The 6082-nt window shown below is 51.4% G+C and overlaps 1 non-coding gene across 1 annotated transcript; it reads right to left on the reverse strand.

Annotated features, from left to right (window-relative positions):
- Positions 1–1882: 1882 nt before the first annotated feature.
- On the reverse strand, positions 1883–1964 carry TRNAS-UGA. The gene has a single exon. It is a non-coding gene; the product is annotated as a tRNA-Ser (tRNA).
- Positions 1965–6082: the final 4118 nt, after the last annotated feature.

Consider the following 6082-nt stretch of genomic DNA (forward strand, 5'->3'; position numbering starts at 1 on the left):
CGTCGAGGCACCGAGGTCTCGGTGTCGTCGAGCGGTGGACTCCCGCGCCGGTGGGGACGGAGCTCCCTCCATCGACGTCGACGGGGACTCCACCTGCGTGGCGGTCGAGACCGGTGCCGCAAGCGGCGACGGTGTCGACGGCCCCGGCGCCGGGCTAGAGCTCGCCGGCGCCACAGTCATCGGCGCCGAGGGCGCAAGCACCCCCGGCGCCGGCACAGCCTGGCGCATCAGCCCTTCCAGGATCCCCGGAAGGATGGCTCTGAGGCACTCGTCCAGGCCCGCTGCCGGGAAAGGCGGTGGGGCCGGTAGGGGTGTCGGTGCCGGAAGCTGATGGGGGCCAGGAGATGGCACCGAGGTGCCGGAACCTCGACGCGTCGGTACCTCCACAACCGACGGGGACCTCTCCTCACGTAGACGCTTCGGCGTCGCCTCCTCTCCGATGTGCACCGAGGGCGACCGGTGACGACGCTTCTTGCGATTGCCCACGCGGTCTCTCACCTCCACTCTCACCGGAGGACCGGCGGGCCGACGGGACCTGTTCTCCTGGGGGCGATGCCATCGGTGCCGACGTCTCGGGCATCGATACCGGTACCGAAGGGCCGGGCGTCGATACCGATGCCTTCGATGTCGACGTCGAGGGGCCGGCGCAAGTTCCAAAAAGACGGTCCCGTAGAACTTGCCTCGCAACCTGAGTCCGTTTCCGGAGACCGAGACACAGGGGACACGACTTGATATTGTGCTCCGGCCCGAGGCACTGGAGGCACCAAGCGTGGGTGTCGGTCTGCGAGATCGGCCGGCCGCAACGACCACACTTTTTAAATCCACTCGGGACCTTCGAGGACATCGACGGAAAAATCGCGTCGGCGAAGTCAAAGTCGTCAATGGTGGCTAGAATCACACCTCGAAAAAAGAAACGACCGAGCGGCCACTAGGCCGCAACGCGGCGTCCCCGCTGGAAGCGAGGGAAAAGGGGAGCGCGTGCTCCACACGTTCAGGGTTTTTTTGTTTTTTTTTTTTGAAAAGGAAACCGGCGGTAACCAAAAACAAGTCAAATAAGAAGCGACGATCTGCGTAAACGCGATCGAAAAATTCCGGCGGCTGAAAACAGAGAGAGCGGCGAAAACACAACTCTCTCCAGTCGCGGAAAAAAAGGAACTGGCGGGAGCGGTCGCGCACGGGCGGGAAGACGGCCGCGCATGCGCGGTGGGCGTGCCCTGCGTCCCGACCGTCCCGCGAAGCTTTTTTCCAGTTGGTGGGGGCTGCCGCGGACGTCACCCAGTCGTGAGAACAAGCAGCCTGCTTGTCCTCGGAGAACATAGTAACATAGTAGATGACGGCAGAAAAAGACCTGCATGGTCCATCCAGTCTGCCCAACAAGATAAACTCATGTGTATACCTTACCTTGATTTGTACTTGCCTTTTTCAGGGCACAGACCGTACAAGTCTGCCCAGCAGTATTTCCCGCCTCCCAACCACCAGTCCCGCTGGATTGCTGTGACTCCTTAGGTTGGGAGATGTTTACCTAAAGCATCTACTTCGAGTTCCTGTGCACTGAGGTGTGCTCTATTAGTCGCCAGTGCTTTCTGAAAAGTTTTTGCAGTCGAAAAAGCACTAGCGATACGATCTAAAAAGCTTTTCCCAGAGGAACTTGCTTCAGATTTGGTTGGTGGCAGCCTACCATGGGGCATGTCTTGTTGAGATGTTCCATTTGGCTTGGTCTGATCTCATTAGAAATTAGCTTGAAATCCTTTTGTGCTTTGCTGGACTGCAGCTTCAGTGTTTACAGATTCGTGAAGGGAGTTGGCCACATGAACTATAAGACTTCCCTCCGAAAAGGGGGTATAAAAATCAAAACTCCACTAGTAAGACATCCTTGCTCTACCGTAGTTAGCAGGATTTGAACCTGCACAGGGAGACCCCAATGGATTTCAAGTCCATCGCCTTAACCACTCAGCCATGACTACCACTTGTTTGAAGAGGTTGAGGGTCGCTGGTGTTGGGGAGGAGTGCAGAGGGTACGACGTCGGTCCGCGCATTCTTGAGATCTTTCCTGGAAGCGGCTGTCAATGCGAATGCACAAGGTGATCAGTTCTTCTAGAGACGAAGGAACCTCTCAGCCTGCCAATTCATCTTTAATACATTCAGCAAGACCCTGCCAAAAATGGTGGTTAAGGATTCCTGGTTTCAGCGTAATTCCAAGGCCAGGGTCTGAAACTGGATAGCATAGGCCCCCCACAGTGAGGTCACCCTGCAGGATGCGGAGGAGCTCACTAGCAGCCGGAGGGCAATCCTGGCTCATCAAAGAGTAGCCTAAAATGTGTAAGGAACTCAGAGACGTCAGACAAAATGGGATCTTGCTGTTCCCATAGAGGAGAGGCCCAGGCCAGTGCACAACCAGTTAATAAAGAGATAATGTATATCACTTTGGTTCATTCAGAGGTGAATGAGGCCGGCTGGAGCTCAAAATGCGTAAGACACTGATTCAAGAAGCTGCGACATGAGGAGGCTGTTCTGTCAGATCTGGGGGATTCCGGAACCCGGAGAGAAGTCCTCTTCAGAACCGCAGCAGAAGCTCCTGCCTCAGGAGAGACGCCTGGTCGTTGCTGAGAGCATAGCATGGAAAGCTGAGAACAGACATCCTGGAGCACCCCGATAGATGATGAAGATGGGATTTCTGCTGTTGGACGACCTGTGCCAGGTCAGGAAATTCAGGCTTGTCTGACGAACTCATGGTCAGTCACAGATTCAGATGTAGTGAGCCCTTTTGCTCACAAACCAAGAGTAGATGTAGGATCTCTGTTGCTGGAGAAGCGGTCGGCAAGGACCCAGATCTTCACCTGGGATGACCGCCGTTCACCAGCGGTTGAGCCCCTGGGTGTGGGCGGTCAGCAGGACTTGGGCAGGAGACTGGAACAGACCAAGCTAGACAGGAACAGGAAGCAGGAATAGGCTTGGCTGGGCAACAGAAACAGACTAGACTAGCAGGAGCAGGAAAATAATAACAGGCTGGGAAGCAGGAAGATGATGTCCGGTCCACCCTCCGGTCAAGGCCGACAGTTAGCAAGCAGGCAACATCAGGTCCACGCTTCTGGTCAAGACAGGTGGCTAGGCAGGCAGGCGATGTCAGGTCCACGCTTCTGGTCAAGGCAGGTGGCTAGGCAGGCAGGCAACATGAGGTCTGGGCTACTGGTAAAGGCAGGCAACTAGCAGGCAGGCAAGGTCAGGTCCAGGCTACTGGTCAGGGCAGGTGGCTAGGCAGGCAGGCAAGGTCAGGTCCAGGCTTCTGGTCAAGGCAGGTGGCTAGGGAGAAAAAGCACAACTGAAACGCACCAGGTACACCGATGGAGTAGCTACTACTACTACTACTTAACATTTCTAGAGTGCTACTAGGGTTACGCGGCGCTGTACAGATTAACATAAATTGACATAAAGGACAGTCCCTGCTCCAAGGAGCTTACAATGTAAAGGGCGAAATGTCAAGTAGGGGCAGTCCAGGTTTCCTGAATAGAGGTATGATGGTTAGGTGCTGAAGGCGACATTGAAGAGGTGGGTTTTGAGCAAGGCTTTGAAGATGGGCAGGGAGGGGGCCTGGCGTATGGGCGCAAGAAGATTATTCCAGGCATGGGGTGAGGCGAGGCAGAAAGGGCGGAGCCTGGAGTTGGCGGTGGTGGAGAAGAGTACTGACAGGAGGATTTTGTCTTAAGAACGGAGGTTACGGGTAGGAATGTAAGGGGAGATGAGGGTAGAGAGGTAGGGAGGGGCTGTAGATTGAGTGCATTTGTAGGTTAAAAGGAGAAGCTTAAACTGTATGCGGTACCTGATCGGAAGCCAGTGAAGTGACTTGAGGAGAGGGGTGATATGAGTGTACCGGTTCAGGTGGAAGATAAGACGTGCAGCAGAGTTTTGAATGGACTGAAGGGGGGATAGGTGGCAAATTGGAAGGCCAGTGAGGAGTAGGTTGCAGTAGTCAAGGCGAGAGGTAATGAGAGAATGGATGAGAGTTTGGGTGGTGTGCTCAGACAGGAAGGGGCGAATTTTGCTGATGTTATAGAGGAAGAAGCGACAGGTCTTTGCTATCTGCTGGATATGCGCAGAGAAGGAGAGGGAGGAGTCAAAGATGACCCCGAGGTTGCGGGCAGATGAGACGGGGATGATGAGGGTGTAATCAACAGAGATAGAGAGTGGAGGGAGAGGAGAAGTGGGTTTGGGAGAGAAGACAATAAGCTCGGTCTTGGCCATGTTAGCTGAGGCAGAGAGTCCCAGTCCTGCTCCTCCTTAAGTGGTAGAGGCGGCGTCTGAGTTCAGCATGGTGCCCCCACCCTGGAAGAGTGAGGCAGAGGAGGAGCTAGCCTAGTTAAAGGTTGTGGCGGCCATCAGCACCACTGCATGGGACATGGGGGAGGAGAGGCCGCCGCCCAGACCGCCGCACAGGACAAGAGGCAGATCACCGTGGTGGCCTCCCACGCCACCCAGAGAAAAGAGAGGAAGAGCTGAAGACTACAGCCGCTTCTGCCGCACAGGAGATGGAGAACACTGCAGCGGCCGCCCACACTGCCGGACAGGTGAGTCATGACAGTTAGGGCCTTAAGTTGCGGTAATTGCCCCTTAATGGATCTTAAAATGCTCTAACACAGTTTGTTACACTGCAAGTCATATTGTGGCCATAAAATCATGGTAAACATCTTTTCTTGTTCAGAGGTAAGGAGAGAGCAGCGCATTCATGCGTCTGCTCCTGTCCTGATGCCATCTTGACCCTGACTGCCACTGTAAACATCATACTTTCAAATATCATGTGAATTCGTTAGTTGCTAAGGCTTTCAGACCTCTGGAAATTAAGATGAATTAAGTCTTGCTTTGAAGCTAACATTCTACAGCTAATTATGCAAACACTAATTTTAGAACACATGGATTATTGTAACAGCTTTTATCATTTCATTTGATTACACCTTATAGTTCCTTTCAAAGGGCTTTAAAAACTTACCTATTTTCACTATAGAATTCTGATTTACAGTGATTTAACTTTATTTCATCTGGATGGGATTTTGTTCTGATTCTGTAATCCGCTTTGCACCATGAAGTTAAAAGTGGAATAGAGATCACATAATAGAATAGAATAATATGCTGGTGGCAGTGTGGTTATTTGCCAAAAATTACAGCTGCTCCAAAACACAGTGGCCAAGCTTATATATAAATCTACCACATTTGAAAGTACTAGATCTCTGTTAATGCAAATTGCTTTGGTTACCTGTGGAAGCTCAATCGGTGTTTAAATCAACCGCTCAATATTTAGCATTATTTAACTGGTCAGTACAGATGCTGACCGGTTAAATAGTGCTTAACCATCTATCCACCAATATTCTGCAGGGAATAACCAGCTATCTCCCACTGAATATCCACAGTTAGCGGCTAGCGGATAACCAGTTATATTTATTTATTTATTTTTTACATTTGTATCCCACATTTTCCCACCTATTTATAGTCTCAGATTGTAAGCTCTTTGAGCAGGGACTGTCTTTCTTCTATGTTTGTACAGCGCTGCGTATGCCTTGTAGCGCTATAGAAATGCTAAATAGTAGTAGTAGTAGTAGTAGTAGTCAATGTGGCTTACATAGTACCGGAGAGGCCTTTTCAGGCTCCAGTGTGAACAAATACAGGGAACAAATACAGGGTGATGTTGTGGTAAGATCAAGTTCATGTGGCACAGCCACATTAGGGAATCGGAGAACGGAAGAGTTGTGTTATATAACCGGCTATCCGCTGATTGGCAGCCAAATTTGGCCGCATCAAGCCCTGGTATATTTTTGGCCAGCTTAAGGATGACCAACTATGACTGAATATCGACATAGCAAGTTTTCTTTAAACGGGCCAGAAAAACCCTGGATATTCAATGCTGTTCACCGGAAATGGCCTGGCATTGAATATCTAGGTTTAGCGTGAACCGTGGGAGACAGCCTGGCTATCTCCTGTGGTGTAAATATCTGGGCCCATATGTATGGTCAGGTACCCAAATATATGACATCTTTACTTTATTTACAGGAAGAATTATATCATCACTTCAAGACATTTCCTCACCCTTCGATTT

This window comes from Microcaecilia unicolor, chromosome 14 (genome assembly GCF_901765095.1).
Source record: "Microcaecilia unicolor chromosome 14, aMicUni1.1, whole genome shotgun sequence".
NCBI classification, from domain to species: Eukaryota; Metazoa; Chordata; class Amphibia; order Gymnophiona; family Siphonopidae; genus Microcaecilia; species Microcaecilia unicolor.